Consider the following 12,395-nt stretch of genomic DNA (forward strand, 5'->3'; position numbering starts at 1 on the left):
AATATTTAAGCATATGAAAGAAATGTAAATAGTCACCAAACAATCCAACTAGACATCTTTCACCTTCAAAGGAAGCCTCCAGTTCTGGGAATGGGTTTTGTCTAGTCTAGTTGAGTTGTTGACTAAAGCAGCCCCATGGAAACCCCCAAATATTTCAGGCTGTTGCCAAAGCTGTTGCCTTCTACAAACTGATGGTTAGGCCTCACTGCTGAAGACAACACCTACCTATTTCACTGAAAAGAGAAGTTGAGCTAATTCCTAACTAGAGTCTTAACTCCTACTGACTATTGTTCAGTCCTGGAAGGTGTATGCTTTTTACCAACTAGAAACCCTGCCATCTACAATGGTGACCAGCCTGCATGACGGTGCAAACATGGGAGCAGCCAACCACTCTCTGACTGGATTTAAGGCCCTCTCCATGAGATGGAGCCCAGGCTGACACCACTCAGGTGGCTAAGAACCTGACTGGGTAGTCTGTGGGCCTCGGGGAGGACTGAATAGTGTGGCCCTGTCAAAGGAACACAGCAACAACATGACTTCTTCTTCTTCTTCTTTTTTTTTTTTTTTTTTTTTTTTTTTGGAGCTGGGGACCGAACCCAGGGCCTTGCGCTTGCTAGGCAAGTGCTCTACCACTGAGCTAAATCCCCAGCCCCATGACTTCTTATCTATTCTGCCACACCCACAGATCAGTGTTCTGCTCAGTCATCATCAGAGAAGCTTCCTCCTGCAGGAGGTGGGAACTGACACAGAGACCCACAGCTGGGTACACAGTGAGAGACTTTGAAACAGTCTTAAAGGGGATGCCTCCCCTCACCTCAGGACTCAGGGAGCTATGAGTAGTAGAGGCTGAAGGACTGTAAGGGCTGGAGAACCGGACTAAGAAAACAGCATCTGACAGGAAACAACAGGACTGGCACACATAGTCTCACAGGGACTGTACGGGTTCCAGCCAGATCAAGTCCCAGCTCTGAGAGGACATAACATGAGTGGCATCCTTAACCAAGAAGCTATTCTCAAATGACATCTGTTTGCAAAGGAAAAATTAGTTTTGTCCAATGTAGTATCACTTAAGGGTAGCCCCACGCCCAATGGTAGATGATTAAGAGAAAATTAATTATGGTATTTTTGTAGACTTTTTGTCTCATACTGCTGCTCGGCCAATCTTTGTCTTATTGGTCTTTTGCTTATATATTATGGTTTCTGATTTTGTGTTTTTGTATTTTCTAGTGTGTGTGTGCAGATCTGTCTCTGGGTTTTTCTTCTGCCTTTCTTTTTTTTTCTTCTCTTAATTCTGGCTTGGATTTTTGAGACAGGTTTTCTGTGTGCAGTCCTGGCTGTCCTGGAACTTCCTCTGTAGACCAGGCTGGACTTGAAATCAGAGATCTACCAGCCTCTGCCTCCCGAGTGCTGGGATTAAAGGCGTGCACCACTGTCCAGCATGGTTTGTTGTTGTTGCTGTTTGCCTGTTCTCCTCCCCCAAAAGAGAGATGGGGCAGCAGGGAAAAAGGCTGGGGAGTTGGGTGGGTAGGAGGTGGAGAGAATCTGGAAAAGCTGGAGGAAGGGAAACTGTGCTCAGAATATATTGTATGAAAAAACTAAAATTAAAACATTTCTAAACAATCCCATTCACAAACAACTTGAGGATATATTTAAGGAAGGAAGAAAAACAAACCCTTCACACTTACGAAACTTTTAATGAAAGAAATTAAAAACACACACCAAAAGGAAAGACTTCTCTCTATCAAGGACCAGCAGAATTACCACTGTTAAAACCTCTACAGCATTTAAAAGTTTAGTGGAATCTCTATTTTAAAAAAAAAAGGGGGAAGATAAAAAGCGCCCCCCCCCCAACACACACACAAAGCTCTCAAGTACAATCCTACCAACCACAGGCAAACAGCAAAGATGCACACAGCCGCACTAATCAAACCGCTTGATGCTTTCGTTAACAGTCAGACATCCGTGAGCCTGTTACTCTAGTTGTTGGAGCCTGCTCCTAGCACACATAGCTGTAGCCGTTTTGTTCCATGTCTGCCTGTGATTTCATATTGTCACTGACACAGAAAGGTAGCTTGGCTCAGAGCAGGGTCATGCTCAGCACATACCCTGTTCTGTATGTTGTGAAGTTTGTTAATCTTAAATTCCACCACAAGCTCCACTCAGGACCAACCAAAATAGAGGTCAGCTTGAACTGTTATGTCTAAAACTACTAAAAAAGAAAGACTCGGAAAAAGGCCTGCAGCCCTCCCCTCGCCCGCTTATGAGCTTATTAGGTTTTTTTTTTTTTTTTTTTTTTTTTTTGCCTATATAAACTGACCCTGAGAAACATTTGGGGTTGTAGCTTTCAGCTCCTGAGTCTGAGCTACATCTCTGATCGATCAGTTAGGGTATGTGTTCAATAAACTATACTTGTCTGACTGAGATGGGTGTCTGTGTGTGTGGTTTGTAGGGTGACTCCTGGACCTGACCCAGTTCCAGGGATTCTCACATCCTCTGGCTTCCATAGGAACTAGGCACATATGTCTACATACATATGTGCAGGCAAAACACTCAAACTTAAGCCACAAGAAATGCCTAAAAGGAATAAGCCACAAAGCTAAATCAAACAAAATAGCCCAGAAATAAAACCCTCATATGTATGGGCATCTGATTCTTAATACAAGACCCCAAAATAAACACTGAAGAGAACAGACTGCCTTTTCAATGATACCGAGAGAATCTTCTATGAGAAGACAATTCAAACTTGACGCCTTGCTCTCATCTAATACTGTCTTATACAACCCCAACCAGACTAGACTGGGTCATTCAGAGAGATCCAATGTTAAAAACAAGCCTGCGAGGCTAGCAGGCATAAAATTCTAAGAAGAACTAAAAGTGACGAAGAAGAAGTAGCTCAAAAGTCTTCCTCATTCTTAACAATCAGGGAAGGCAAATATAAATAAGGTTGAGATTTCATCTAACCACAGTCAAAACGGCCAAGATCAAAAACAATGACAACACATGCTGGCAGGGCTGTGCCAAAGAGGAACCCATATTGACTGTTGGTGAGGATACAAAGTGGTGCAGACACTCTAGAAATCACTCAATAAAGTAAAATAATACCCCCCAAAACCTTTGCCACTGCCACCACCACCAACAAAACCCCCTAGGTTTGGCTGGGCTGTGGTGGCACATGCCTTTAATCCCAGCACTCAGGAGGCACAGGCATGTTCAAGGCTAACTTAGTCTACAGAGCAAGTTCCAGGATAGCCAGAGCTACTCAGAGAAGCCCTGTCTTAAATCAAACCAAACCAAGCCAAGCCAAGCCCCTACATTTGATCCCCAGCAAGGCATAAAACATGTGTGGTGGTGTACACCGACAATTTCAGCACTGGGGAGGGAGAAGCAGGAGAACCAGAAGTTACAGTATGCTCAGTTATGTAAAGGGTATCAGGAAGTGGAATGTAGCCAAATCCGGTGATCGAGGAGATAAACAGCTTAAAGATATTAAAGGGAATTAAAGGAGTAGTGGGTGACCTTGGGGCATGATCTCACCCAGCTAAGCTTCCACTGGTTATTCCCCAAGGGACTTTGCCACCTATTCTAAATTTACAATGCCTTTGTGGTTATATGAGGATAGTTATATCAAGTTTCATTTGGATATAGGGAGATATGTGTCAGGTTGACAAAGGGTAGATTATGATGGCTAATTTTGGTTATCAACTTGACTATATCTGGAATGAACTACAATCCAGAAATGGAGGGCACACCAGTGAACCAGATCTTGAGGCAAGAAGACAACATGTCCATGAGCCTGATCTTGAGTCTGGAAGACAAAGGCCTTTGACACAGATCTTGATGTGAGATATCACAGGCTTTTGATCTGGATCAACATAAGCTTTTAATCCAGATCTTGATGCCCAGTGGCAATACTTATAAAGATCTATTAAAGAATAGCTTAGGCCAAGACAGGGCGATACATGCTTTTAATCCTAGTACTCAGGAGACAGAGGCATGCAGATTTCTGAGTTTAAGACCAGTTGAGTCTACAGAACAAGTTCCAGGACAGCCAAGCTTAGGCAGTGAAGAAGACCCTGGAAAACAGAGAACCGGAGATAATGTAATTGAACAAAGGGACCATGTTCCAGCCCCAGCAAGCAGAAAAACTTGCCAGCTTTGGCAATATGGCTCTAGCTTTAGAGTCAGGGATAGAAGGGGTTATAGAATCATCTTCTGCTACTTAAGAAAAATCACTGAGGCCAGATGTATTGGCAGGGTGTCCCTGCAAGAAGGCCCAGAGAGGCCACTGCATGAAGCTGTAACTTAGTTGCCTTGGAGACCCCAAGATGTTAGAGATATCAGAGCCATGGGATACCTGCCAAAAAGGCTGCTAAGAGCGAGTGGAACCAGCCCGATAGAGAAGCGTGTTGCAGTCAACAAAGCTGAAAGCATCTGGAGATCTGAGAGCGCTTTGACATCAGACGTGGAGATGCGGAGTTTGGGGTTTGCTGGGTTTTGGTCTTGCTTTGGTCTAGTATTTCCTCACTGTGCTCCCATCTCTACGTTTTGGAATGGTAATACACAATCTGTGATGTTCGAAGTGTGTGATCTGCCTTTTGACTTTGACTTTACAGGGGATTATAGTTAAGAGATAGCATAAATCTCTCAGCAGCGACTTTGAACTTTGGACCTTTAAACACTGTTGAAACTATGATAGACCACGGGGACTTTTGAAGTTGGACTAAAAGCACTTTGCATTATGTTATGGCTTCAAGCTTATCGGGAGGGGGGCAGGGAGTGGAATGTCGAGGTTTGAATAGGTTTGGCCCCCACAGACTCCAGTGTTTGAATGCTTGGCCCATGGGAAATGGCACAGTTAGGAGGTGTGGCCTTGTTGGAGGAAGGGTGTGGCTATGGGGATGGGCTTTGAGGATCTCCTATGCTCAGGCTCTGCACAACAGGAAATGCAGTCTCCCCCTGGTTGCGTTTGGATGAAGATCTAGAAGCCTTAGCTCCTCCTGCACAGGCCGCCGTGCTTCACACCACAGCAACAGTGGACTGAGCCTCAAACTGTAAGCTACCATCAATTAAATGTTTGCCTATGTAAGAGGTGCCTTAGTCATGGTGTCTCTTCACAGCAGTAAAACCCTAACCAGGACAAAGGGTAAGAATGCACTTTGCATAGTATTTTTATTCACATTATCATCATATATTCCTTAGTCTGCCTCTTCCTGACCACTACTTTAAGGTCTTTTTAACTTTACAGCATTTCTTAAACTATAATTGATACCATGTATCTGCATGTATCATCTTAATATGTCTGAATATGAATTAGCACAAACATACCCCTGGTTCCTGAAAATACTTGGGTAATGTCCCCCATGACCAAAGCCAAGTTGGGGGAAAAGGTTTATTTGGCTCACACTTCGATATCATAGATCATCACTGAAGGAGGCCAGACCAGGAACTCACACAGGGTTGGAACCTGGAGGCAGCAGCTGATTGATACAAAGGCAGGAGCTGATGCAGAGGGAGGAGCTGATATAGAGGCCATGCAGGGTTCTGCTTACTTGTTTGTTCAACCTGATTTCTTATAGACCCCAGGACCACCAGTCTAGGGATGGGCCCTCCTACAATGGGCTGGGCTCTCCACATCTAATTAAGAAAATGCCTCACAAGCTTTCCTCCAACTGGATCTTACGAAGGCATTTTTTTTTTTTTCGGAGCTAGGGACTGAACCCAGGGCAAGCGCTCTACCACTGAGCTAAATCCCCAACCCACGGAGGCATTTTCTTAATCAAGGCCCCCTCCTCTCTGACGACCCTAGCTTGTGTCAAGTTGACATACTAGCTGGTGCAGGTAAGCAGGTATAGATGAGCAGATGGTATCTTAGGCCAAAGCAGCATCCCGGCTGCTTTCCTGTCCTGGCAGTCTGCTGTCCTAACTCCACCTCCTACACCAGCCCTCTACTGCTTTAGGTCAGTAACAGCAAAGCACCATGAAATATTTAGCAAACATCTCCCATCACCCAATGCACGGCTGTTAACGTTAATGTTAATGTCACTCCTGTCGCCCTTCCAGGGCTATGGACCAGAGTGCACTGTTTCCTGTTAAGCCTCTTATACCAAAGTAAAATAGTCATAAAATGTCCTGTAGTTATTTAATTTATGAATTAAAACATTCATTCCTAGAGGGAGAAAGCTCTCTGACTCGGACAGTTGGAGGCCCCTCTCTGAGCTAGACTTGGATAGAACTGTTTCTTTGTCCTCATTTTAGATATATGCTTATGCCTTCCCAGGAAGAGTCATGAGACTAAACTACATAAATACGTTTTTATTGATGAAGCACTGAACAGTACATAGAGCTGTAACCCTTCGGGCAACCAATCTGAAAAATATGGTCACAGCCTCCGGTTAAGTCTTGAAAGGTAAATATTTCATGATATGAGAAACAATTAACAATCATGAGTTACATGTCTACTGAATATTAAGGAGGAGAATAAGAAAATGGTATGAACTGGAGTGATGGCGTGATGATCACCCAGGATATGTTATTGAGTCTACAATTGAGACTCATGGAGATACAGCGGGATGGTTATTCTAGGTTCAGGCAGGAGTGGCCGGCGGAAAGGTACAGAGACTATAGAGGGAAGATGCTTTTCAAGGTGCAATTTTTGGCTTATAGTTGTAGACATTTACTTATAGCTCTTGGGTCCACTGATTTTCACACCACAGAGGGCAGAACAAGGCAATAAGGGTATTTGAGAGAGTTTACCTATGGAGACAGGAAGCAGGGACAGAGGGCACGGAGACCAGGCACAACCTTCAAAGGCCTTCTCACAGGACTTACCTGTTGCCTGTATTTTTAATTTCACCAGTGCTTATAGAATGATTTTAACTTTAAAGCTAGTCCAACTATGCAACTATGTTATAGATATTGTGAAAAAAGAGGAAAGAGTGTTTAGAAATCTGCTATCCAAAGCTGGTTTTTTTAAAAAAAGGGTTTGGTGGTCAGACAAACATCTATTTTGAATTAGACTACAGAGTAAAAAACATTAAAAAAACAAAACCAAAAACCAACAAAACAGACAAACAAACATAAAACAACATAGACCAGTGAGTCTTTTTATAATATAAAGGTTAACCAGTGCGTATGAAAATGAGCAGGGGCCAATGCACTAGTATATCACATTTCCAAAGTTATTTGGTATGTTCAAGAAAGAAAAGAGTTCAAGTCCAACTAAAGCTAGACTGAGAAAAGGAATATGAATCCAGTCAAACTGAAACATCCTGCCTTCAGAAGACTGAGGCTGGTAACCTCAGACTAGCCTGTGGGAAAGTCAGGCTTGAAAAGAAAAGTAAAGGAAAACAAAAGGTTCAGAAGGACAGAAGGAAGAGCCGTATGGCATCTTTCTCCCTTCAGTTATCTTTCCCCTCCCTTGTGACACTATGTATATGCTTGTTTTTCTCCTTTCCTTCCCTTTGTAAGGAACCTGCACTCTGCACAACACTGTGGCAGCTCCTTTATTCTCTGAAAGTCCCTGGAGGTTAACAGAGTATCGTTTTGTTTCTAAGTGCCTATTAATGTATTTTCTTAGTGGATGTCTTCATCTGTTACAGTTTTCTCTGCAGATTGTATTGTGTTAGGGTGGTGCTGGGAACTGGGCTCAGTGTCCTGAGCACCCAGGTGGAGGATTGGCTCCGCTGTGCTGTTGAGTAAGTAAATCTCAAACCTGCTCTAAGCCAGTCTGCTTGAATATGGACAACACTTCAGACAGAAAGACCCGAGGGGATTCAGACACCAAACCAAGGACCCTATCTGGGAAAATTCTCAATGCAGAAATTTAAGGGACATGAAAAATAAAAGCAACATGACTTGTACACAACATACTCATTCTACAGTAACAAATTCCACTGTGAGTGAGGCCAATGGAGTCTCAAACAATTCAAAAGAATGACTGTAAGAATGTTTAACAAGATCAAAACCAACATATTGATTTCAAAGAGATTACTTTGGATGAACTAAGAAAGATATGAAAAGTGAATTCAATAAAGAAACACAAACACTGGTGATGGAGAGAGGGCTGACTCTGCCTAAGGCCTGGAGTTCAGATACCCAGAACCTATGGGAGTGCTGGGTGGGCATGGTGGACTGCCTGGAATTCCAGCCTGGAAGGAAGGCAGAGAGAGGGGTCCTAGAGCAAGCTGGCTAGCCAGGCTCACACGGGTGAGCAAGACCCTGCCTTAACGAAAATATCAGGCTTGGGACTCTACATGCATGCTCGCTTGCACACAATGCAAACATGTAAATACACAGGCATGCACACTACATACCACACACACACACACACATACACACACACACACGAAATGGGGGGGGGATAGACATAAAAAAATTAGAAATTTTCAAAAACCTCACCAAATAACAATTTCAGTGGAAATTCTCACTAATAAAACAAACCAGAGACAGAACATTGTCCTGGAAACAAGGTAGATGAATTATAACAGTCAGACGAAAGTAAGAAAGGCAGAACACATGAGATCTATGGGTCAACAGTAAAAACCGAAGGTAGAAAGACAAGAATCAAGATCCAAGATTGTCCTATGATGTCCAAATGCCCACAATACTCAATACACAGATACAGACACTGACATAATATGCACAGACCACCCAGAGATATTAAAATAGCAAATATTGTTACTTGTAGACAAGGGAATCTTTATACACTAGTGATGAAAATGTAGATCAGCTCAGCCAATACAGAAAAAACAAAAGCCAGAACTACCATATAGATTTAGTGATAGTGATACCATTCCAGGCAATATGCTCACCCCAAACAGAAGAAAAAACTACAAGCCCATATACTACAGGGTTACTTCCACAGTCATGCTTACTGCATCACTACATACAGCAGCCAACTCTGGGCTGGGCCCAAGTGTAAATTAACAGATCAATGGATGCAGGGAATATGGCGCATATACAAAATGATTTTATTTAGCCATAAAGAATGAAACCATGGGGCTGGGAAGATTGCTCAGTGCGTAAAGTGTTTGCCTGCATTTGTGATGACTTAAATTAGACTTGTCAGAACTCATGCAAAAGCTGGTCCCCTTGGTGCCTGTCTTTAATCTCAGTGACCCTATAGTGAGCTGGGAGAACACAGGACAATCCCCGAAAGCTTAGGCCACTGGTACCACAGAGAGGCCATGTCTCCAGCAAGTGAGAAGCAAAGACTGACAGTCGAGGTTGTTTACTGAATTCCATACTCCTTCCTGCACTCAATGCACCACACACACACACACACACAAATACAAAGTATGAAATACTGTCATTTGCCAGGAAATACATACAACTGGAGGTCATTATGTTAGGTGAAATAAGCCTGACTAAACAAGACAAGCATTGCTGTGTTTTGCTCATATGTGGATCCTAGATTTTATAGATAAAAGCATCTATGTATGCGAACAAGAATATAACATCAGAGTCAAAGTAGGAGTATCTTAGAGAAAGGAAGGGGCAGGTGTGTGTGGGGGAATAGGTGGAGGATATAATGACAGAATATGGTCAAACATACTGAGGTTTAAAAAGTGTCTATGGAGTCCGTCACAATGACATCAATAAAAAATATTTTTAAATGTCACCTCTGGAAACACCCAGTACAGCATCTGTATTGTCAGTTTTTTTTCCCCAGCAATATAAAATCAACAGGAAAGTTAGAAACAAGACTGAAGCATTTATAACTATTTTTAAGTTGAAATAGAGGTTGGTATTGATAGGATCACCTTGAAAGCCAACAGTAACTATACCTTCAGAATATCCTAACAACAAACTCTGAGACTAGTATTTGATTAAATTAGGTACTATAACCTGAATTGACATATATAGTCACCACACACAGATTTCCTTAATTAAATATCCTTTGCAACTTTAGAACAGAACATTTTTAAATGCTTTAAAGAGATATAAACTTTCAGCACAGGCAGCCACAGGTAAGCAGGAGAACTGTCACTTTTTGGAGTGACTATTTTAGAGAAACGAAACCAAACTCTTTACACTTTTTCTGTTGCCATAGAACAAAGTCATTCTTAAGAAGCTCAGGCATCTTATCTATATCTTAGAAACAATATCATTTTTTATCAAAATATCGTTTTCCAAAACAACACTCAATTTAAGAACAAAAACCACACCTGTGGAGCTGGAGCGATGGCTCAGAGGTTAAGAGCACTGACTGCTCTTCCAGGGTTCCAGAGTTCAATTCCCTGCAACTACATGGTGGCTCACGGCCATCTGGAATGGGATCTGGTACCCTCTTCTGGTGTGCAAGCATACATGCAGGCAGAACATTGGATACATAATAAATAAATCTTTGAAAACAAGCGTTCCTCTGAGAAACATTCACTTTCTTATAAATGGTTTCAAATAAATTCCCTGTTACATTTAAAAAATATGAGTTAAATGGTCTCAGGCTCCCCTGGAGGGTCAGTCATTCACTAAGTAGATACTATGTAGCACTTGTTTAATGCACCTGAAGACCATGATGGTTACAGTCTGGGTAGAACTCAGATACAGCAAAGTAACACCCTTAACCAGCTATTTTCTCTCAATACGATAACTGAAAGGTTAAGAATTGTGAAAATACTTTTGAAAATTTACATGCTGGGCTACTTTTAGTTCTGAGTGACCTTTTAGACTGTTTGTTTATTATTAGCATACAGGTCCAGGAACCAAATCCTGGATCTACTATTTACTGGATTGACCTTGACAAACAAATTTAATCCTCATCTGAAAAACAAAAACAATCCTAACTGCATTACACAAGGAAACGAGCAAGGGATACATTAAGCTTGGTACTAAAAATATCAAAGTATTAACTATCATTGTTTTAACTCAATTTCTGGAAAGCCAGATAGCACTGAGACAAAAAGGCATAAAGTTTGAATATCTTTACTGATGTGTAAAGTTTGAACTCGGAACATCAATACATTGTGGAGATAGTATAAACAAGTAGTTAAGAAGGTTTAAATCCATTAAGAGAAAGACTTAAGGCACGTGTGGTTGATGTCGATCTGTAATCTTTGCATTAGGGAGAGCTGAGGTGGGGAGATCATGAGTTTAAATCCAGCCTGTGCTACATGATGAAATTCTGTCGTTAAAGTTTTTTTTTTTTTAATTCGAAATCAGGTTTATTTTCTCTAAGATGACAACAGCAATTATCTGGGGGTTGGGGGAAGTAGAGAGACCCAAATCTCCCAAAACCTCAATCACTGGATACAACAAACTCCAACGTTTCAATAGGCGCAGAGCTTTGGGGCTCTAGGACGGATCCCTTTGCATCTGAGCGGAAATTAACTCTCAAACTGGATAATGGCATATAATAAATACACAATCCCAGTTATCTAAAATCGATTTGTCATACTTGCTAAAAGGAAGCCGTTTAGTTCGAGGTTTATAACGGGGTCAACGACCTCACAAGGGCTAATCACAATTTGCAAGCGATCACAACGGGAGGTATACGCTGTAAATCTATCTTCCCCAAGACCATGTTAATAAAATTGCCTGCAAACAAATAGGTGGATTAGCAAAACTTATTTTCAAAGCGGCTTTGGATGGACCAAATTTGCTGAAGAATGAGTCAGGATACACTGCAAATCTGATGGTGGTTTTGCACAACTTTGAAGGGGAGATAGGCACGCTAAATGTGTTGGTGCGTAAACTATCTTAATCCACACGTAGACTCTACGTTCTGACCCTCATCTTGGGGTGAAAGCCTGTACCGGTTTGCCTCCCTTGAGAATATCGCACGACTAAAAAAAACAAGGCGGTCCGAAGTGGCCCGCCAGTCCCAAAGGTGAAAACTGTTGTGTTCCAAAGGACATTCCAACTAGCAAGGACGGAAGAGCAGGGCACTAAGGGTCATAATGCAAGAGGGTGTAAAACGGCACTAGGAGGAACGAGGTTTGCCAGGACTACAGAAAGACCCGGGACAGGGGTGACCTCCTTCGACCGCCCCGGGCGGTGGGTCCGGAGTGCTGACGACTCCCGCCGTCAGGAGGGAGGCCGCGACAGACAGTCAGCGGCGCGTTCCGCTGCCGTCAGACATACACGCCGGCCGTGAAGGTGCCCTCTGGCTCCCTCCCGAAGCCCCACAGCAAACATGGACCCATGCTACCTCTCAGGATGTGGGACGTCTCCACGGATTCCTACCGCACTGGGCGTTAGGAGCTGCCTCAGCAGGGCGACTGCGCCAAGCGTAGGGCAGGGTGCCGAACCACAGGACTCCAGCAAACGCTAGGCCTCCACTGCCCAGGCCAGCCGCGCCCACTAGCAACGTGCTCCGACCCTCCGTGCTTGCTCGCAGGGCTAGAGGCACGCCGCCGCGCTAGGAACCTTGGGACTCGTAGTTCCAACGCGGAGGA

General features: G+C 43.1%; 1 protein-coding gene across 3 annotated transcripts in view; it reads right to left on the minus strand.

The window, feature by feature from the left end:
- Positions 1-12,305, minus strand: part of Mims1 (mitochondrial inner membrane scaffold 1) — a 39,724-nt gene extending 27,419 nt beyond the window's left edge. Inside the window, exons 1-2 of one of the 3 annotated variants that reach the window (XM_087592729.1) lie at positions 12,149-12,305; positions 10,167-10,291 (exon numbers count right to left, since the gene is read on the minus strand). The gene's annotated coding sequence lies outside the window, so the exon portion shown is untranslated. 3 annotated transcript variants of the gene reach the window in all.
- Positions 12,306-12,395: the final 90 nt, after the last annotated feature.

Source organism: Rattus norvegicus, chromosome 18 (genome assembly GCF_021556685.1).
Source record: "Rattus norvegicus strain SHRSP/BbbUtx chromosome 18, alternate assembly SHRSP_T2T, whole genome shotgun sequence".
Taxonomy (NCBI): Eukaryota; Metazoa; Chordata; class Mammalia; order Rodentia; family Muridae; genus Rattus; species Rattus norvegicus.